The following is a 23568-nucleotide window of genomic DNA, read 5'->3' as shown; positions in this document are numbered from 1 at the left end:
CTGTAGCAGCTGATCTAACCACTGCAGGCGTTACCTGACCCAACCTTCAGGAACAAGAAGCAGAGTAGAGCCAAAGGTGTCCCCACTGCTACCCCACCCAGAGGACCCTGCTTGCATTTAGAGTGGCGGTCGCCAACCTTTCGGACCTCACGGACCTCCAGTGGTCCGCAGACCACCGGTTGGCAACCGCTGCTCCAAAGGTTTCCTTAAACCAACGGTCCCCAATCTTTGGCACCTCACAGACCACCGCTGGTCAGAGGCCTAACCTTAGAGGAGTGACTATCACAATGATGCAGCTTACTTCCCAGAGGCTTGAAGCCCCTCCAGATGCCAAGGACATATCTCTCAGCAGTGGGATTCTGAACACCTAGATTCTGGAGTAAGTGTGGGTAGGCCAGCGATGTGAGACATGTGAGTCCACAGCAGAGACCTCCAAGAACCAGAGAGATGCAGGGGAACCCTGTCGAGTCTTATTGGGGGGAGGTGTAGCCTGTTCTAAAAGAACGCTGAGCAAGCAGGCAGGTGGGTGAAGCTGGCAGAGCCTGGGTGCTCCTGGAAGGTGGTAATTCCGGGCAGAAAGGCCCCTTCTAAGTCAGCCCTGCTACGAGGTTGCCTTATGAGCGTGGCATCCGGACAGGCAGCTGGGGCAGGACCTGTGAGCCCCAAGAAGATTCCAAACCACAGGACCTCAGCCCCTCTGCCCCATGATCTGCCCTGAGAACCTCAGAGTCTAGGGACAGAAGCCATGAACTAAAGGAGAGAGGGAAGGGGTGGTGACTGTCTGTTCAATTAACTTGTGGAAGTCCACCTACCTGTTCTAACTCAGGTGGGATCACTGACCCCAGAGAGTATGGATCAAGGCCTGGGGGAGCTTGATGCCTACTTTCTGCCTAGAGCCCCTCCTCCTGACTTCATTTCTGCCCTATCCATCCCTACTGGTATCCATGAGATGTGGCTAGCCAGAGTCCCCAGCCCCTTTCCCACTTCTCTGCCTGAGTAAGGACCTATCAAAACAGAGCAACTGGCCAAGACTTCTTTTCAAAGGGTCATTGTTGTGGCAAAGTTCTTAGAATAACCCCAGGGACATAGTAAATGTTCAGTAAATGTTGACCATATGATTAGTGCTGTTATAATGGTGGTTATTTTGAATTGCCTAGCATATGGGTCTGGCATATTGTAGGTGCTTTAAAAATGTTCAAAATCTATGTTATTGTTATTATTATAATTTACTAGAGGCCTAGTGCACGAAATTCATGCACGGGGGTTGGGGGATCCCCTCAGCCCAGCCTGCACTCTCTCAAATCTGGGACCCCTTGGGGGATGTCCGACTGCCGGTTTAGGCCCAATCCCCGGAATCGGGCCTAAACCAGCAGTCAGACATCCCTCTCACAATCCTGGACCGCTGGCTCTTAATTGCTCACCTGCCTGCCTGCCTGATCGCCCCTAACTGCCCCTCCTGCCAGCCTGGTCACCCCCAACTGACACCCTGTCGGCCTAGTCACCCCTCACTGCCCCCCACAGCCTAATCACCCCCAACTGCACCCCCCCACACTGGCCTGGTCGGCCCTAACTGCCTCCTCCGCCAGCCTGGTCACCTCTTACTGACCCCCCTGCCAGCCTGGACGTCCCCAACTGCCCCCCCCCCGCCAGCCTGGTCGCCCCCAATTGCCCCCCCCCTGCTGGCCTGGTTGCCCCCAACTGCTCCCCCTGCTGGCCTGGTCACCCCACGTAGCCTGCTGTTCAGTCATTTGTCCCTCACTAACCTCCCTGTTGGCCTGGTCATAGGCAGCCATCTTGTGAGGGTCAATTTGCATATTACCTCTTTATTATATAGGATTATAGCCATCACAATGTCTGGCACACAGTTTGTGCTAAACAAATGCTCAGTCCTCCTGGAAAGCCAAATGCATGCAGTCCCCATCTGGAAAAGAGGACATTGAGACACTTTCCTTTGCTTGATTCTAGAAGCGAGAGTGAGTTGTGCAGCAAGGGGGGAGTCACGTTCTGGGTAAAAGCTGGCAGCCCCACTCTGACTTCTCCTTCTCTACCTCCACTCCAATGATTCACAGGACTCTCCCTGAAGTTGGGGTTAGGGTGGGCTGGGCTGGGCTGGGACCATCTGGCCTACCTTAGAGGAATAGAGAAGGGAAGGCCAGAACACAGGCTTCCTGGAGGAGACCGGCTCTGGGGAATCAGGCTGAAAGAAACTGTGGACAGCTTGATCTGATAGGGCGTCGCCTCCAGGAGTAAACTTGGTGCTGGGCTGGAGGCATGTTCTTCCACCACTGCCCATCTTCCAAGGCCAGCTCTTTAAGATGGGAAGGGGGCTGCTGAGACCCTGGGCCAGAACTCTGTACCCAGTTGCCCACGTTTGAGTAGCCTCAATTGTTCATCTACCCAAGAGTCATTCTAGGAGCCTTAGGAGTTGGCCACCCCTCATACATACATATCCCACACCCCACCCAGCTGATGTCAGCAATACTGGGCTGAGCTTTAGTGCCAGGGAGGAAGGAAGCTGCCCACTCTGCCAGCTAGAATGGCACGTCTCCTGCTAACCAGAGGACAGGAAGGGCTCTCCAGCCCCATCCTCCAGAGGGTGGAACAGGGGCTGATACATAGTATGTGCTAAACAAATGCTCCCACCCTTTCACACCCACGCCCTGCTGAGAGAGAGACAAATACTCCCCAGAGCAAGTCCTAGGTCCTGGGAGGTGGGAGATGACGTCAGGGAAGAAGCACGCATTCAGACACCAGCTGCTGCAGCAGCACACACGCACATGCCACATGCATACATACTCCTGGTACTGCCACATGCAGCTGTGCACACAGTTATGTGCAAATGTACTCACTGACACAATGGGCCTCTGCAAACCAGAACCTGCACACACCCCCTCCTTGGAGACCTGAGACATGGCCTAGCAGACGTCCCAAGTCACCTGCTATGAACCAGGTACTGTGCTAGGTACTAGGGTCACAGCAGTGAGCAAGACAGACAAGTACCAACTGCCCTGAAGGCTGCCTTCTAACAAACAGATACATGTAAAATCTAACTTTTGCACTGAAGTATTTGCAGATGAGATTGTGTGATGTCTGGAGTCTGTGGGAAGCAAGGTACGTAGGGGAGTAAAATATCGGCCCAGGGTTGATAACTGTTAAACATAGGGATCCATTGCACTACATCTTCTCTATTCTATATATATTTGAAACTTTCCATAATAAAAAGCTAAATACATACATACACGTATATAATTGTGAGTTGGTAATAAGTAAAATGAAGAGAAATAAGGCAAGATTCAGGGACAGAGGACCAAGACTAGAAAGATTCTTTGTTGGTTTTTTAAAAAATATATTTTTATTGATTTTTAGAGAGGGGAAACATCTATGTGAGAGCACAACATTGGTAGGCAGTCTCCTGCACGCCCCTCACCAGGGATGAGTCGGAAACCCAAACTCTGATTTTTTAGAAAAGAAATTTTTTTATTGAGCCCTAGCCCGTTTGGCTCAGTGGATAGAGCGTCAGCCTGCCGACTGAAGGCTACCAGGTTCAATTCCGGTCAAGGGCACATACCTCAGTTGCAAGGTCCTCTCCACCCCGAGCCCTGGTCAGAGCTCATGCAGGAGGCAACCAATCAATGTGTTTCTCTCACATTGATATTTCTCTTTGTCTTTCCCTCTCTCTCTAAAAATCAATGAAAAAATATCCTCGGGTGAGGATTTAAAAAACATTTTTTTTATTGATTTTGAGAGAGAGAGAAAGAGATATCAATTTGTTGTTCCACTTATCCATGCATTCATTGGTTGGTTCTTTTTTTTTTTACCAAAAGTTTTAAAAAATTATTTTACAGAGTGGTTGGTTTTTGTAATACATCAAAAACTGTAATGTTATACTTCCTTATTCTCACTGCTTGTCTCCTATCAGTGGTTGAAGTTTTTCACAAATAATTTACATTTAAAGTGTAAATACAGATTTTACTTAATGGGTTTAAGTTATAATTAGAAACTAGTTTTATACACAGAAAATCCATATAGAACTTTTGTTTTCTTTTTATCCTAGGGCTATGCAAAAATGTTGACTAAAATTTTTCATTTGAGTCTTCGTAATAAACATGTAAATACATTATTTACGTGAAGATGCTTTCTGATAGAAACTAAACACAGCCCTAGCCGGTTTGGCTCAGTGGATAGAACATCAGACTGCAGACCAAAGGGTCCTGGGCTTGATTCTGGTCAAGGGCACATGCCTTGTTTGCAGGCTCCTCCTCAGCCTGGGCCCTGGCCAAGGCTCATGCAGGAGGCAACCAATCCACATCAATATTCCTCTGTCTTTCCCTCTCTCTTTCACTCTCTAAAAATCAATGGAAAAAATATCCTCTGGTGAGGATTAAAAAAAAAAAAAAAAGAAAAGAAACTAAACACAGAAGTGATTTTGGTCTTCACTTAATTCCATCATTATATGTTAATTTTCAAACTCAAATTTTTTGAGGTTCTTGTTATACACATAATTCAAATAATGAATTTACTTGAACAATGAATGCTCCATTCTGTATTTAAATTTCCTTTAAGAAAGATTCCTTGATCCAATAGTACGAAATTTTAAACTTTTTTTCAAATATGACCAAATGTTTCTGTATAATTGTGTGCAATTTTCTTCCTTCTGGCAATACTCTAAGTACTTAGTCATTTAATCTTCATTGTTTACACCCCAGGGATAATTCCCAGTTATCTCATATGATGTAAGTACCATCTTTGTCATATTTCATGGACTCTATTTGTTTTATCATAGCCAGTACATGATGAAATCCAGTACTTAAGTGAGACATATGTTGAAAGTATGCCTCTTATTCCACTTGAATTGTTAAATTGTTTACTCAGCATTTTTAAAGTATTTCTGTAACCTGCTGTACTAGTCTTTGTTCCAGCACATCAGATATCACTTATATATGAATTGTTTCTGCCACAATTCTGGCAGAATTATGGCAAAAATGAGGGTCTTGGTATGATACTAATCCTTCAATTTTCTGTATCTTTTCTAAAGCAAGATGTAATTCTTTTTCATATTCTGGTGGTAGTCTCAGGGACAGAGTGGAAGGGGTCAATGGAAGGGGTGGGGGGAAACATCTGTAATACTTCCAACAATAAAGATAATTTTTTTTAAAAAAAGAAGTAGAACCTGATATGCATCTTTAATCAGTGGAATGACACTGAGAAATATTATGATGGCAATAAAAAGAGAACAGAGGGGATCAGCAATGAACCATCCAAACTGCTCTGTAAGTACACCAGGACTATCATGTGTGTCCCTCACGTTAGCATTCATGCCTCTGCCTGCAGATCCATGGCCGGGACCATGCCCATGGTCACTGTGTTCATGCATACAGTGCGAATGGCTGTGATCAGATGAGTGATAGCTTCCTTGAGCAGATCCATTGGTATAGTTATGGGCTTGGCTGAAGGCGCAGATACCGATAATGTGTACTATCAGTCCTCCAACTGAGACTGGTGTTAACGTGTGTGTCTAATTTCGGAGGATCAATTAATCTATCCAGTTACTCCATAAACATAAGGAAAGCTAATACCATTAGAAAAAGTCCATTAATAAATACAAGAGAGAATTTCTATTTGGCCATACCTATAGGAGAAAACCTAAATTGCTTTCCATCTACTCATTAAGGGAGCAAAAAGTCCCATGACCAAAGCAGAGCAGTTAAAGAGCATGAGATCAGACCCAGACTACTGGTCAACCCACAATAAAATAATCCCAAAAGGTCAAAAGCAGATTCAAACACAAGAAGTAAACAATCTGTCTAGAGTCATTCTCCTCAAGAACTTGTTTTAGTGATTCCTTAATAAATGTGGGGATTGACTGGGAGCCATGCTAAAAAGTATCACCCATGAAGTCATAAAGAGGTGTTCCTTCAGGAGAAAAACCAATTAAGATACCTTTTTGTCCTCTCTTAGAGGGAGATGATAAGATGTTAGCAGAAAAATGAAGAATATAGCGCTTGTCCAGTCAGTGTGGCTCAATGGTTGAGCATCGACCCATGAACCAAGAGGTCCCCCATTTGATTCCTGGTCAGGGCACATGCCTGGGTTGTGGATTCAAACTCCAGTAGGGGGCGTGCAGGAGGCAGCCAACTGATGTCTCCCTCTTGGATGTTTCTATCTTTCTATCCCTCTCCCTTCCTCTCTCACTAAAATCAATAAAAACATCTTTTAAAAAGAATATAGCACTCACTACCACTCCTCCAGACAGGACTTGTTCAACCCAAAGCTGATTTGTTATTAGATGTGTCCAAAAATTTCCCCAAAGTAGAGCACTAATATAAATGATGAAGGATCCATAACAGGCACATTTGAAAACTTCCACTTTTTTATAAATCTCTATTGTTGGAAGTATTACATACGTCCCCTTTTTGCCCCCTTGCCCCCCACCCTAGGCTTTAACCACCCTATTGTCTAAGTCCATGGGTTATGCATATATGCATAAAAGTTCTTTGGTTGACCACTTCTCACCCTCCCCCACCTTCCCTCTGAGCTGTCAGTGCATCTATTTTGTTCATCAGTTTATTTTGTTCATTACATTCCACATATGAGTGAGATCATGTAATACTTACCTTTCTCTGACTGGCTTATTTCACTTAGCATAATACTGTCCTGGTCCCTCCATGTTGTCTCAAAGGGTAAGAGATCCTTCTTTTTTATCCACTCCTCTACTGATGGGCACTTGGGCTGTTTCCAGATCTTAGCTATTGTAAATTGTGCTGCTATGAACAGAGGGGTAATTGGAGTTTCAGATTTCTTAGGATATATTCCTTGGAGTTGGATGATTGGGTCAAATGGCAGTTCCATATTTAATTTTTTGAGGAAACTCTATACTGTTTTCCATAATGGCTACACCAGTCTGCATTCCCACCAGCAGTGTACTAGGGTTCCCTTTTCTCCACATCCTCACCAGCACTTGTCATTTGTTGATTTGTTGATGGTACCCATGCTGACAGGTGTGAGGTAATACCTCATTGTCGTTCTAATTTGCATCTCTCTGATGATCAGTGACTTTGAGCATTTTTTCATGTATCACTTGGCCATCTGTATGTCCACTTTGGAGAACTGTCTATTTACTTTCTTTGCCCATTTTTTAGTTGGATTGTTTGTCTTCCTTTTGTTAAGTTGTATGAGGTCCTTATATATTTTGGGGTTTTTTTTAATAAGTCTTTATTGTTCAGATTATTACAATTGTTCCTCTTTTTTCCCCCCATAGTTCCACTCCACCTGGTTCCCACCCCACCCTCTGCCCTTCCCCCGCCCACTGCCCTAATCCATAGGTGTACGATTTTTGTCCAGTCTCTTCCCACACTCCCCACACCCCCTTCCCCCTGAGAATTGTCAGTCCACTCCCTTTCTATGCGCCTGATTCTATTATATTCATCAGTTTATTCTGTTCATCAGATTTTTTATTCACTTGGTTTTTAGATTCACTTGTTGATAGATATGTATTTGTTGTTCATAATTTTTATCTTTACCTTTTTCTTCTTCTTCCTCTTCTTAAAGAATATCTTTCAGCATTTCATATAATACTGGTTTAGTGGTGATGAACTCCTTTAGCTTTTTCTTATCTGGGAAGCTCTTTATCTGACCTTCAATTCTGAATGATAGCTTTGCTGGGTAGAGTAATCTTGGTTGTAGGTTCTTGCTATTAATCACTTTGAATATTTCTTGCCACTCCCATCTGGCCTGCATAATTTCTGTTGAGAAATCAGCTGACAATCGTATGGGTGCTCCCTTGTAGGTAACTAACTGTTTTTCTCTTGCTGCTTTTAATATTCTCTCTTGGTCTTTTGCTCTTGGCATTTTAATTATGATGTGTCTTGGTGTGGTCCTCTTTGGATTCCTTTTGTTTGGGGTTCTCTGTGCCTCCTGGACTTGTAAGTCTATTTCTTTCACCAGGTGGGGGAAGTTTTCTGTCATTATTTCTTCAAATAGGTTTTCAGTATCTTGCTCTCTCTCTTCATCTGGCACCCCCATAATTCGGATGTTGGTATGCTTGAAGTTATCCCAGAGGCTCCTTACAATATCTTCATATTTTTGGATTCTTTTTGCTTTTCCAGTTGGGTGTTTTTTGCTTCTTTGTATTTCAAATCTTTGACTTGATTCTTGCGATCCTCTAGTCTGCTGTTGGGTCTCTGTATAATATTTTTTATTTCAGTCAGTGTATGCTTAATTTCTAGTTGGTCCTTTTTCATATCCTTGAGGGTCTCACTAAATTTATCGGCCTTTTCTAGAAAATTCTTGAAAAACCTTATAACCGTGGTTTTGAACGCTATATCCAGTCATTTGCTTTCCTCCATTTCTTTCATTTCTGACCTGTTTCTTTGTCTCTGCATTTTGGCTGCTTCCCTGAGTTGATAGAGTGGCTTTGTGTGCTAGGTGTCCTATAGGGCCCAGTGGCTCAGCCTCCCAAATTACCTGAGGTGGACACTCTTGGTGCACACCTTTGTTGTAGTTAAGCCTTGATTGTTGTTGGTATCACTAGGAGGAATTGACCTCCAGGCCAATTGGCTGTGAGGATCAGCTGTGTCTACGCTGGGAGAACTTCTGTGCTGGAGACACCCTTATGAGACAAGACTTGCTTCAGTGGGGCTTTGGTGCTCACTGAGTCTGCCCCTTGAGTGTGTCCCTTATGGATCTGAGGAGTTATAATCTGGGTGGTCCCACTCTGACCCCTGGGTACACTGGCTCTTGGATCTCCAAGGAGGTGCTAATTTAGCCTCTGCCTGAGGCCACCCAGCAGGAGCTATGGAGAGATCTGCAGATTCCTCTTCTTTGTTTGGGTTTTGGAGGTGCCCAGATGAGGCCCAGCTGTGAAGCAATGCAAGCTGCTGTGGAGCCTTGGACCTTCTTTTGGATGCCCTGGGTCTCACTGACTCGGCTGCAGTTTGTTAGGTAAGTTTAGAATTCAAAGGACCAGGCCATTCATATGCAAAAGCCTATGCGCTCAGCTTGGATGGGGCGGAGTCTCAGGGCAGAGCAAACAACAATGGCTTCCCATCAGCCCTGCCCTAAGATGCCCCTGGGTCTCAGTGTCCCACAGTAATCACTGCAAGCACCTCTGAGAGAAAGCCGCCCTCGAGTTTCGCCCACTGCCAAACAGTCCAGTTTCTCCCTGTATGAGTCTGGGTCCCCAGAGTCTCTCCCGGAACTGGAGTTCAGAGCCATTGGGAGCTTTTGTCTCCCTCCCGATTGAGAAAGCCATCTGTACTCAGTTGCCAGCCCTCTCCGCACGCGCACCTCTGTACCTCTGCCTTCCACAGCTCCTGTGACTCTCAGTGTGCTTTTCTCTTTCCTTCTAGTTGTAGAACTTCCACTCAGCCAGCCATCCTGTGGTTCTGGATGATGTCCGTTTTGTTTTTTAGTTTTAGTTTTGAAATTGTTGTGCGAGGCAGCAGTTTAGGTGTTTACCTATGCCGCCATCTTGGTTTCTGTTTCTCCTTATATATTTTGGATATTAACCCTTTATCAGATGTATCATTGCCAAATATATTCTCCCATACAATGGTCTCCCTTTTTGTGTTGTTGATGGTGACTTTTGCTGTGCAGAAACTTTTTATTTTGATGTAGTCCCATTTATTTATTTTCTCCTTAATTTCCTTTGCCCTAGGAGATGTATCTGTAAACATATTGCTATGAGAAATGTCTAAGATTTTGCTGCCTATGGTTTCTTCCAGGATTTTTAAGGTTTCACAATTTATGTTTAGGTCTTTTATCCATTTTGAATTTATCCTTGTGCATGGTGTAAGTTGGGAGTCTAGTTTTGGGTTTTTTTGCACGTATCTGTCCAATTTTCCCAAAACCATTTATTGAAGAGACTGTCTTGACTCCATTGTCAAAAATCAATTGAGTGTAATGGCTTGAGTCGATTTCTGGGGTCTCTGTTCTGTTCCATTGATCTATATGCCTGTTCCTGTGCTGGTACCAGGCTGTTTTGATTATGGTGGCTTTTTAGTATAACTTGATATCTGGTATTGTGATTCCTCCAACTTTGTTCTTCTTTCTCAAGATTGCTGTGGCTATTCAGGGTCTATTTTGGTTCCATACAAATTTTTGGAGTATTTGTTCTAGATCTGTGAAATACGCTGTTGGTATTTCAATAGGGATTGCATTGAATCTACAGAATGATTTGGGTAGTATGGACATTTTAATTATGTTAATTCTACCAATCTATGAACACAGTATATTCTTCCATTTGTTTATATGTTCCTCTATCTCTTTTTTCAATGTCCTATAGTTTTCTGAATACAAGTCTTTTACCATCTTGGTTAATTTTATTCCTAAGGTTCTTAATTTTTTTGTTGCAATGGTAAATGGGATTATTTATTTAGTTTCTCTTTCTGAGAATTCATTATTGGTGTATAAAAAAGCCACTGATTTCTGGGTGTTAATTTTGGAACCTGCTACAATGCCAAATTCTTTTATTAAATCTAGTAGTTTTTTGGTGGAGTCTTACTATTTTCCCTGTACAATATCATGTCATCTGCAAATAATGAGAGTTTACTTCCTCCTTTCCAATTTGGATGCCTTTTATTTCTTCTTCTTCTCTGATGCCCATGGCTAGGACTTCCAGTAATATGTTCAATAAGAGAGGTGAAAACAGACATCTTGTCTTGTTCCTGTTCTTAGGGGAAATGGTTTTAGTTTTTGCCCATTGCGTATGATGTTCACTGTAGGTTTGTCATATATGGCCTTTATTATGTTAAGATATGCTCCCTCTAATCCCACTTTGCCGAGAGTTTTTATCAAAAATGGGTGCTGGCATGGGACATTTTCAAAAATAGACCACATATTGGGTCACAAGCAAAGTCTCCCCAAATTCAAGAAGATTGAAATCATATCAAGCATCTTCTCAGACTATAATGGCATAATATTAGAAATAAACTATAATAAAAACAATCCAAAAAATTCAAACACTTGGAAGCTGAATAGCACGTTATTAAACAATGACTGGGTTACCAGAGAGATCAAAGAAGAAATTTAAAACATCCAAGAAATCAATGACAATAAAAAACACAACAATCCAAAATCTATGGAACACAATGAAAGCAGTCCTGAGAGGGAAGTTTATAGCTCTACATACTTACTTCAAAAAACAAAAAAAAAATGGTAGTAAATCATCTAACTCTACAACTTAAAGAATTAGAAAGAGAGCAACAAGAAAAGCTCAGATTAAGCAGAATGAAGGAGATAATAAAGATCAGAGCAGAAATAAATGATATAGAGACAAAAAATAACAATATAAAAGATCAATGAAACCAAGAGCTGGTTCTTTGAAAGGATAAACAAGATTGATGAACCTCTAGCCAGGCTCACCAAGAAGCAAAGAGAGAGGACCCAAATAAACAAAATCAGACATGAAAGAAGTGAAATAACAACAGACCCCACAGAAATATAAAGGATTGTTAAAAAATACTATGAACAACTCCATTCCAACAAACTAGACAACATGGAGGAAATGGACATATTCATAGAAAAATACAACCTTCCAAAAATCAATCAGGAAGAATCTAAAAATCTCAATAGGCTGATAACTATGGAAGAAATTGAAGCAGTCATCAAAAAAGCTTCCGGCAAACAAAAGCCCAGGGCCAGATGGCTTCACAGGGAAGTTTTACCAAACATTCAAGGAAAAGCTAAAACCTACACTCCTCAGATTACTCCAAAAAAATTCAAGAGGAAGGAACACTTCCAAGCTCATTCTATGAAGCCAGCATCACCCTAATACCAAAACTAGATAAAGGCAACACAATGAAAGAGAATTACAGGCCAATATCCCTCATGAACATAGATGCCAAAATCCTCAACAAAATTCTAGCAAATTGGATCCAGTAGTACATCAGAAAGATCATACACCACGACCAAGTAGGATTTATCCTGGGGATGCAAGAATGGTACAATATCCGCAAATCAATAAATGTGCTACATCACATAAACAAATTGAGAGATAAAAATCACATAGTCATATCAATTGATGCAGAAAAAGCATTTGACAAAATCCAACACCCTCTCCTGATAAAAATTCTCAGCAAGGTGGGAATAGAGGGATCATACCTCAACATAATAAAAGTCATATATGACAAACCCACAGCCAACATCGTACTCAATGGGCAAAAACTAAAACCATTTCCCCTAAGAACGGGAACAAGACAGAGATGCCCACTCTCACCACTCCTGTTTGACATAGTACTGGAAGTACTAGCCATTGTGATTAGACAAGAAGAAGAAATAAAAGGCATCCAAATTAGAAAAGAAGAAGTAAAACTGTCCTTATTGGCAGATGACATGATACTGTACATAGAAAACCCTAAAGAGCCGAGACTGGTTTGGCTCAGTGGATAGAGCGTCAGCCTGCAGACTGAAAGGTCCCAGCTTTGATTCCGGTCAAGGACATGTACCTTGGTTGCGGGCACATCCCCAGTAGGGGGTGTGCAGGAGGCAGCTGATTGATGTTTCTCTCTCATCGATGTTTCTAGCTCTCTATCCCTCTCCCTTCCTCTCTGTAAAATATCAATAAAATATATTTTTAAAAAAACACCTAAAGACTCCATCAAAAAATTATTAGACTTAAGAAATGAATTCAGCAATGTAGCAGGATACAAAATTAACACCAAGAAATCTATGGCATTTCTATACACCAATAGTGAACTTACAGAAAGAGAAACTAAAAAAGCAATCCCATTTACCATCGCACCAAAAAAAGTAAGATACCTAGGAATAAACTTAACTAAGGAAGTAAAAGACCTATGTGCAAAAAACTACAGGACACTGAAAAAAGAAATAGAGGAAGACATAAACAGATGGAAGAACATACCGTGTTCATGGATTGGTAAAATCAACATCATTAAAATGTCCATACTACCCAAAGCAATCTATAGATTCAACGCACTCCCCATTAAAATACCAACGGCATATTTCACAGACCTAGGACGAACTCTCCAAAAATTGATCTGGAATAAAAAAAAAAGACTCCGAATAGCTGCAGCAATCCTGAGAAAGAAGAACAAAGTAGGTGGGATCTCAATACCAGACATCAAGCTGTATTACAAAGCTACTATTCTCAAAACAGCCTGGAACTGGCACAAAAACAGTCATATAGACCAATGGAATAGAATAGAGAACCCAGAAATTGACCCAAACCACTATGCTCAATTAATATTTGACAAAGGAGGCATGAACATACAATGGAGTCAAGACAGTCTCTTCAGTAAATGGTGTTGGAGAAATTGGACAGATACATGCAAAAAAATGAAACTAGGCCACCAACTTACACCATACACAAAAATAAACTCAAAATGGATACAGGACTTAAACATAAGATGGGAAACCATAAAAATACTAGAGGAGCCGAAACTGGTTTGGCTCAGTGGATAGAGCATCGGCCTGCGGACTCAAGGGTCCCAGGTTCAATTCCGGTCAAGGGCATGTACCTTGGTTGCGGGCACATCCCCAGTAGGGGGTGTGCAAGAGGCAGCTGATCGATGTTTCTCTCTCATCGATGTTTCTAACTCTATCCCTCTCTCTTCCTCTCTGTAAAAATCAATAAAATATATTTTTTTAAAAAATACTAGAGGAATCCACAGGCAGCAAAATCTCAGACATATGCCGAAGCAATTTCTTCACCGATACCACTCGTAGGGCAATGGAAACTAAAGAGAAAATAAACAAATGGGACGTCAAAATAAAAAGCTTCTGCACAGCAAAAGAAACCATCAACAAAACAACAAGAAAGCCCACTGCATGGGAGAACATATTTGCAAATGTTATCACTGATAAGGGTTTAATCTCCAGCATTTACAGGGAACTCACACAACTTAACAAAAGGAAGATAAACAACCTAATCAAAAAAATGGGTAACGGACCTAAATAGATACTTTTCGAAAGAAGACAGAAGGAAGGCCAAGAGACATATGAAAATATGCTCAAAGTCACTAATTATCCGAGAGATGCAAATCAAAACAACAATGCAGTACCATCTCACACCTGTCAGAATGGCTATCATCAACAAATCAACAAAGGACAAGTGCTGGCAAGGATGTGGAGAAAAAGGAACCCTTGTGCACTGCTGGTAGGAATGCAAACTGTTGGAGAACAGTACGGAGTTTCCTCAAAAAACTAATGGAACTCCCATTTGACCCAGTGATCCCACTTCTAGGAATATATCCCAAGAAACTAGAAGCACCATAGAAAGGATATATGCACCCCTATGTTCATAGCGGCACAATTCACCATAGCTAAGATTTGGAAACAGCCTAAGTGCCCATCAGTAGATGAGTGGATTAAAAAACTGTGGTACATCTACACAATGGAATACTACACTGTGGTAAAAAAGAAGGAATTCTTACCATTTGCAACAGCATGGATGGAACTGGAGAGCATTATGCTAAGCGAAATAAGCCAGTCAGAGAAAGATAAATATCACATGATCTCACTCATTTATGGAATATAATGAGCAACATAAACTGATGAAGAAAAACAGATCCAGACAGAGAAGCATTGATCAGACTGTCAAACCTCAGAGGGAAGGTAGGGGAGGGTGGGGGTAAGGGGGAGAGATCAACCAAAGTAGTTGTATGCATGCATATAATCCTAACCAATTGACACAGACAATAAAGGGGTGAGGGTATGAGTGGGAAGGTGCGGGGGAATGGGAGGATAGGGACACATATGTAATACTTTAATCAATAAAGAAATTTTAAAAAAAAACAAAAATGGGTGCTGGATTTTGTCGAGTGCTTTTTTTATAAGTTTCAATTTAAGGAGGAAATTTTTTCTTTTTTTCCTTTTTTTAATTAAATATACTTTTATTGATTTCAGAGAGGAAGGGAAGGGGGAGAGAGAGAGACAGAGAGACAGAGAGAGAGAGAGAGAGAGAGAGAGAGAGAGAGAGAGAGAGAGAGAGGGAGAGAGAGAGAGAGAGAGAGAAAGCGATGATGATGATGATGAGAATCATAGATCAGCCGCCTCCTGCACGCCCTCCACTGGGGATTGATCCCACTACCGGGGATCGAGCCTGTAACCCAGCATGTGCCCCTGGTCGGAATCGAACCTGGGACCCCTCCGTCCGCAGGACGATGCTCTATCCACTCAGTCAAACCTGCTAGGGCTGTTGAGTGCTTTTTCTGTGTCTATTGATATGATCATGTGGTTTTTGTCTTTCAATTTGTTTATGTGATGTATCACATTTATTGATTTGTGAATATTGCATCAGCCTTGCATCCCTGGAATAATCCCACTTGGTCATGGTGTATGATCTTTTTCATATATTGCTGGATCTGATTTGCTAATATTTTGTTGAGGATTTTAGCATCTATGTTAACTAAGGATATTGGCCTATAATTCTCTTTCTTTGTAGTGTCTTTATCTGGTTTTGGAATTAGGATAATGCTGGCCTCATAAAAAGAGCTTGGAAGTGTTCCTTCCTCTTGGATTTTTTGGAATAGTTTCAGGAGAATAGTTTCAGTTAGTTCTTCTTTGAATGTTTCATAAAACTCCCCTGTGAAGCCTTCTGGATTGGGCTTTTGTTTGCTGGGAGTTTTTGTTTGTTTGTTTGTTTTGTTTGTTTGTTTGTTTACTGCTTCTATTTCATCAGTTGTTATTGGCCTATTCAGGTTTTCTGATTCCTCCTGATTCAGTTTTGGGAGATTGTATTTTTCTAGAAATTTGTCCACTTCATCCACATTGTCCAGCTTGTTGGCATATAGTTGTCCATAGTATTTTCTTAGAATTCTTTGTATTTCTGTGGAGTCAGCTATTACTTCTCTGCTTTTGTTTCTGATTTTATTTTTGGGGGTCCTCTCTCTTTGTTTCTTTATGAGTCTGGCTAATGATTCATCAATCTAGTTTATCTTTTCAAAGAACCAGCTCTAGGTTTTATTGACTTTTTGTATTATTATTTTAGCCTCTATGTCATTTATTTCTGCTCTAATCTTTATTATTTCCTTCCTCCTACTTATTCTGGGCATTTCTTGTTGTTCTCTTTCTAATTCTTTAAGTTGTAGGGTTAAATAGTTTATTTTTTGTTTGTTTGTTTTTTGAGATAGGCCTGTAGTGCTATGAACTTCCCTCTCAGGACTGCTTTTGCTGTGTCCCAGAGATTTTGGGTTGTTTTGTGTTCATTTTCATTTGTTTCCAGGAAGTTTTTTATTTGTTCCTTGATCTCATTGGTAACCCATTCATTGTTTAATAACATGCTGTTTAGCCTGCATGTGTTTGAATGTTTTTGAGTGTTTTCATTCCATTATAATCTGAGAAGATACTTGATATGATTTTAATCTTCTAGAGACTTGTTTTGTGTCCTAACATGTAATCTATCTTTGAGAATAACCCATGTGCATTTGAGAAGAATATATTCTGCAGCTTTGGGGTGAAATGTTCTATAAATGTCAATTAAATCCATCTGATCCAGTGTGCCATTTAGAGTCACTCTTTCCTTGTTAATTTTTTTTGTGGACAATCTACCCAATGAAGTCAGCAGGGTGTTAAAGTTCCCTACTATGACTTTATTGTTGTTGATCTCTCCCTTAAAGTCCTCTAGGAGGTTTTTTTTTTTAATATATTTAGGTGCTTTTATATTGTGTGCATATATGTTTACCAGGGTTATATCCTCCTGTTGAATTGATCCCTTTAGTGTTATGTAGTGACCTTTGTTGTCTCTTGTGATGGCCTTCATTTTGAAGTATATTTTGTCAGATATGAGTATTGCTACCTCAGCTTCCCCATCGCCACCCCCATTTCCATTTGCATGAAAAAATTTTTTTTTCCATCCCTTCACTCTCATCCTGTGTGAGTCTTTTGTTCTGAGGTGGGTCTCTTGTAGACAGCATATAATTGGGTCATGTTTTTGTATCCATTCAGCTACCCTATGTCTTTTGATTGGAACATTTCATCCATTTACATTTAATGTTATTATCAATAGGTACATATTTATTGCATTTTAATTCTGTATGCCTACATTTCTCTCTGTCTCTCTATTTCTTCTTCTCATTACAGCAGTCCCTTTATAATTTCTTATAGTGCTGGTTTGGTAGTGATAAACTCCTTTAGTCTTCTTTTGGCTGGGAAGCTCTTTATTTCACCATCTATTTTGAATGATAGCCCTGCTGTAATATAATAATCTTGGTTTCAGATCCTTGCTTTTCATTACCTTGAGTACTTCATGCCATTCCCTTCTGGACTGTAGAGTTTCTGATGAGAGCTCCTTTGTAGGAAACAAATTGCTTTTCTCTTGCTGCCTTTAAGATTCTCTCTTTGTCTTTAATTATTGGCATTTAATTGTGATGTGTCTGGGCATGGGCCTGTTTGGGTTCTTCTTGCTTGGGGCTCCCTATGCCTCCCAAATTTGTTTGACTTTTTGCTTCACTAAGTTAGGGAAGTTTTCTGCCATTATTTCTTCAAACATGTTCTCTATCCCTTGCTCGCTCTCTTCTCCTCTGGCACTGTTATTATGCAAATATTGGTACATTTCATGCTGCCCCACAACTCCCTTAAGTTGTTCTCCTGGTTGGTAATTGCTTTTTGTTTTTTGTTCTCTGATTGACTGATTTTATTTCTACCCTGTCTTCTAATTCACTGACCTGATCTTCAGCTTCCCTTAACCCTTTGCACTCGCTTGCTTTTTTCTCGATTCCTTTATTCTAATGCTAACCGTGTCGAGTCACACTCGACATCTGAGTGCAAAAGGTTAATCTGCTGTGTATTCCTTCCAATGTGTTCTTTTTTAAAGTTTTTGTTTTTTTTAATATATATACTAGAGGCCTGGTGCACGAATTCATGCACTAATGGGGTCCAGCTGGCCTACCCTGATGGGGGCCATCAGGGGTGGGCCGGCTGGGGTGAGGGGCCACAGGCATTCCAGTCATTCAGCTGTTCGGTTGATTTGCATATTATCCTTTTTATTATATAGGATATATATATATATGTATATACATACATATATATATATATATATATATATATATATGTGTGTGTGTGTGTGTGTGTATGTATATACATATATATATATATATATATATATATATATATATATATATATATGTTTGGGATTTTTATATTGATTTCTGAGAGGAAGGGAGGAGACAGAGATAGAAACATCAATGATGAATCATTGATCGGCTGCATCCTACACGCCCCCTACTGGAGATTGAGCCCACAACCAGGGCATGGGCCCTGATCAGGAATCAAACCATGACCTCCTGCTTCATAGGTCAATGCTCAACCACTGAGCCACCATGGCTGGGTTATGGTTTGTTTTTTTGTCTTCCCATTTTGGCTGCCCATTTGGATTTGTGTCTATGCCCCTGGTTCACAGGTCGATGCTCCCATCTCTGGACTCTCCTCACACAACTCCAGTCCTCTGCTGGAGCCCAAGGTGAGTGGCTGCACACAAAATTTTTGTGCATTGGCCCATTAAGAGGGTGCCTGCATTTCCAGCTGTTTCTCCCTGCTGCTTTTGGCAGCCAGATATTATGTGGACACCTTTCTCAGTTCTGATGCTCTGGGCTGGGGAACTCAGCTTGGGGTTTAGACTCCAGAGTTCTCAGTGGGAACCCCCCACAGCTAAGATTTCCCTCTGGAACTTCAGCTGCTGTCTGCAGGAGCCTGGCTAGCCTGCTCATTCCTCTGCACTTCCTATTAGTCTCTATGCACTCTCCACTTTCTGTTCTTAGTTATCAGGGTTCTCTTCAGCTAGTCTTAAGTTGATTATTCAGGTTGGTTTTTCTATATTTTAGTTGTAATTCCAGTTTGGTCCTGGAAGAGTCAGTGTAGCTTCTGCTTACTCCACTCCCATTTTTAAGATCATCAAGAACTGGAAACTTCCATTTTGACTGAGCAAATGAAATGGACATAGAGCCCTGACTGGTTTGGCTCAGTGGATAGAGCGTCAGCCTGAGGACTGAATGGTCCCGGGTTCGATTCCAGTCAAGGGCATGTACCTTGGTTGCGGGCACATCCCCAGTGGGGGGTGTGCAGAAGGCAGCTGATCGATGTTTCTCTCTCATCGATGTTTCTAACTCTCTGTCCCTCTCCCTTCCTCTCTGTAAAAAATCAATAAAATATATTTAAAAAAAAAAAAAGAAATGGACATAGAAATCCAGGCTCATGACAAAAAAGATAACCATGAAAAAAATAATGAGAAAAAACAAGACTTGATTTTACTCTCGGTTGTCACAAAAAAAAAAAAAAAAAAAAAAAAAAAACAATGACCCATGGACACAAGAGAAGCTCAAAAACAAGATGGGATAAAGTTTGAAGACATTTGACTCCACCTACATCTATAGAGAGCTTTCTGGGAGCTGTATGAAAACCATCTTTATGACACAAAGCCAGTACTCGCAACAATACTCCACCCTTGTGATCTGCCACAACTAAGAAGGCAATGGCTGTGTAAAACATGTGAATTAGAGCAGCACTCGTGGTCCATGAGAAACTTTTGGTGGCTGTAGAAAAATTTGGACATTATTTGCATTTTTTATGTTTTATTGATCCTAATAAATAATAATAAAACACAAAAAAATATTCTAAGAAATTCTTATATTCTGACTGAATGACAATTTTCGCCTTTACACTGCATGAAATTCATGAAATGTACTACAGTCTAGTACATTTCATAATTCCCTTTTCTAGTAACTAGAGAGGGTGAAACCGGAGAGGTGCAAGCAGCTTCAGTACTGTTTTGACCATTACAGCAGTCACCCACTCAGCAATTACCGATTCTTATCCGATTGTTTTATTTTATTTGTGTATTGTATGTAACTGTGTATTTTCTTTAACTGTTATATTTAATGGCATCAAATAGTTTGATTTTAATAACTATCATTTCTTGTTTGGTTTTAGATTCGAATGAAATAAACCCACAATGAGTGAAAAAAAGCAAAGGGATATTTTGCATTTCTTTAATAATACAAAAGATAATGTAACTAATGATAATAGTAACAATAGTAATATGTGTACTTCACTTAACCGTGAGCTGATCAATGAATCAGTCTCCACAGTCCTCGTCAGGCACCATTAGGAAGAACATTCAAACTGGAGGCGGAGACAAGAAAAAACTCAAAGAATCAAGTAAATAGATTCAAACTACTTGAAATTTGGATTTGTTCAAGAACCTGGTAGTGAGCTGGATCCACGGCCACTTTCTGCCGTGTGTTCTGAGAGTTTATCCAATGATGCCATGAACCTTTGAAACTCAAAAGACACTTGCAATCAAAACACCTGGATTTAGCTAAAAAACCACTTGAATATTTTGAAAGAATGCATGAAAATATAAAAAAGCAAGTAAGCCGAAACCGGTTTGGCTCAGTGGATAGAGCGTCGGCCTGCGGACTGAAGGGTCCCAGGTTCGATTCCGGTCAAGGTGTGTACCTTGGTTGCGGGCACATCCCCAGTAGGGGGTGTGCAAGAGGCAGCTGATTGATGTTTCTCTCTCATCGATGTTTCTAACTCTCTATCCCTCTCTCTTCCTCTCTGTAAAAAATGAATAAAATATATTTTTTTTTAAAAAAGCAAGTAATTGCTGTAGCAAAAATGACTGTTGGAGATAAATCCTTATTAAAGGCTTATAAAAAGCCATATACAATTGGAGAAGACTTAATTAAGCCTTGCATGTTACAAGCCTGTAAAGAGGTTTTGGGAAAGCAGGCTGTCCAGAAACTGAAAGCAATTCCTATGTCTGCTAACACTGTCAAATGCAGAATTGAAGACATGGCTGAAGATATTGAAAATCAAGTTATAAAAATGGTGAAAATTTCACAAACATTTTATTCAACTTGAATCAATGGACCTAAGTAACAAAGCCCTTCTCCTTTGTTTTGTGAGGGCTGAGTGTGAAGGAGAGTTACAGGAAGAATTACTTTGTTCGTTTAGCTTGCCGGGTGGAACAACTTGCTCTGAGATTTTTGAAGCACTTAATAGTTATTTCCTGGAACATGGAATTGAATGGAAAAAATGTACTGGGATATGTACAGACAGTGCCGCAAACATGACTGGACATCTTTCAGGAACTGCTGCAAAGGTGAAAAATGTTGGTCACCCAGACATTTTGTCCACACACTGCATTATACATCGTGAGCAACTTGCGGCGAAAAAAATGTCCCCAGAACTACATAAACTATTATCAGATGTTATTAAAATTATAAATGAAATTCCACACAAAGTGCTCAATTCTCAAATATTTGAGGCACGTTGCGAAGAAATGGGTTCCCAGTATACTCACCTTCTTCTTCACGCTGAGGTGGAGATGGCTGTCGAGGGGCAAGATACTAACCCGACTGTTTGCCCTGCGGAAGAAGTCAAAGTATTTTTCCAGAGGCCAAATAATCCGAAATTACAAGAACTCTTCTCTGACGATGAGTGGACAGCCAAGCCTGCATACCTAACAGATATTTTTTTGCTATTAAATGACAATTTAAGGATGTGTTCACACTACGAGGTAAAATGGATTCTTTTCAAAAGAAAATATTACTGTGGCAAACATGGTGGGCTGAAGATCTGCAAATGTTTTCAAACTTTAATGAATATATGGGAGAGAAGGACGTCAACCGGAAGGTGGTAACCATTGTTCAACAGCACTTACAATCATAACAGAACCTTTTGGTCATTCTTACCCAAAGAAAGAAGATCCCAGACTTGGTAATGTGTGGATAATAGATCCATTTGCAGCAAACATTGAAGATAGCAATTTAAGCATGAATGAAAAAGAAAGTCTCATCGATCTATCATCCGATGACAGTCTCAAAGCTAAATTCCAGTCATCCTTATCACGACCTCATTTTTGGATCTCCATTAAAAGTGAATACCCATTGCTGAGTGAAAAAGCAATGAAAATTTTGATTCAATTTTCAACAACATATTTGTGCGAAAAAACGTTTTCATCAGTCACAGCAATTAAAACTCGGTACCAGTCTCGGCTTGAAATAAATACGGCTCTCTGTCTTGCAGTAATGTCATTGAGCCAAAAATCCATAAACTTATTTCAAGCAAACAGGAGCAAATATCACACTGTAAAAATGTGTAATACTTAAACTTATTTTAATGAATGTGTTACAATTAAACAACCTTTGAAGATTTTGTTATGATTAAATAAGTATTTACAATGTTGTTATATTAAATAGGTGCATTTCATATTAATAAAATGGAAGTTCTTTGATCATTATTTTACAAACTAGAGGTCCAGTGCACAAAATTCGTACACTGGGGGAGGAGGGGTTTGTCCCTCAGCCCAGCCTGCACCCTCTCCAATCTGGGACCCCTTGAGGGATGTCCGACTGTTGGTTTAGGCCTGATCCCACAGTCGGACATCCCTCTCACAATCCAGGACTGCTGGCTCCCAACCACTTGCCTGCCTGCCTGCCTCATTGCCCCTAACCGCTGCTGCCTGCCAGCCTGATCACCCCCTAACCACTCCCCTGCCAGCCTGGTCATCCCTAACTATCCTCCCCTTGCAGGCCCGGTCACCCCCAACTGCCCTCCCCTGCAGGCCCAATCACCCCCAACTGCCCTTCCCTGCTGGCCTGTTTGCCCCCAACTGCCCTCCCCTGACGGCCATATTGTGGCAGCCATCTTGTGATGACATGGGCGCAGCCATCTTATGACCACATGGGGGTGGCCATCTTGTGACCACATAGGCACAGCCATCTTGTGACCACATGGAGGCGGCCATCTTGTGTGAGGGCATGATGGTCAATTTGCATATTACCTCTTTATTATATAGGATGTATTTATCTTTTTTTAAAAAAATCATATTAGTGGTCCGTGGGATTTAAAATTATGAATTTAGTAGTCCATGAGGTCTGAAAGGTTAGTGACCGCTGAGTTAGAGTACTGTCATGATGTCCTGAGTGTTCAGTCATTTTAGCCATGAGATCATCATTGTCGAAAAGCAATAGGCATATCACAGCAATAATTTTTTTTTAAAGGCCCGGCTGGCACAGCTTAGTGGTTGAGTGTCAACCTATGAGGCAGGAGGTCACAGTTCGATTCCTAGTCAGGGCATATGCCCAGGTTGTGGGCTCGATCCCCAGTGTGGGATGTGCAGAAGGCAGCCAATCAACGATTCTCTCTCATCATTAATGTTTCTCTCTCTCCCTCTCTCTCTGAAATCAATTAACATATTTTTTAATGAAAAATTTAAAAAAGCAGTCCTCCTCCAGAACTAGTGAACAAAACACTGAGTAGTGAGATGGCAACTACATTACTGTGTTCAAGTAGCAGCAAAGTCCTTAGTGGTCCACAGAGTGAGGCCAAAACACCACAAGGGTGAAATTATATACCCAGCATCTGCATGTTTAAATATTTTGATCCACTGGTGTTGGGTAATACTTTTTCCAGAAGAAAATAGCTTTTGAAACAAAACCATAAGAAATGCAGTCCTAAGTTTTAATATAAAAATGAACTGAATAATGTGAACTGCTTTTAGGAGGTCAGATGATTCAAAAAGTCTCACTGCCTTCAAAAATTTAGTGAAACAATAATTTTTACTCTGAATTCCTGTACTATTTGTATTTTTTTACAATGAGCACACAT

The 23568-nt window shown here is 40.9% G+C and overlaps 1 pseudogene across 1 annotated transcript in view; it reads right to left on the bottom strand.

The window, feature by feature from the left end:
* Positions 1-4943: 4943 nt before the first annotated feature.
* Positions 4944-23568, bottom strand: part of LOC307097590 (proton-coupled zinc antiporter SLC30A5-like) — a 28389-nt pseudogene continuing 9764 nt past the window's right edge. The window contains exons 2-3 of the transcript in view: positions 6209-6381; positions 4944-5980 (exon numbers count right to left, since the gene is read on the bottom strand). The product of the transcript in view is annotated as a proton-coupled zinc antiporter SLC30A5-like (transcript). The remainder of the gene's footprint in view (positions 5981-6208; positions 6382-23568) is intronic.

This window comes from Cnephaeus nilssonii (genome assembly GCF_951640355.1).
Source record: "Cnephaeus nilssonii genome assembly, chromosome: 4".
NCBI lineage: Eukaryota > Metazoa > Chordata > Mammalia > Chiroptera > Vespertilionidae > Cnephaeus > Cnephaeus nilssonii.
Note: the sequence above shows the minus strand (reverse complement) of the source record. Positions and strands in the feature narration are given on the sequence as shown.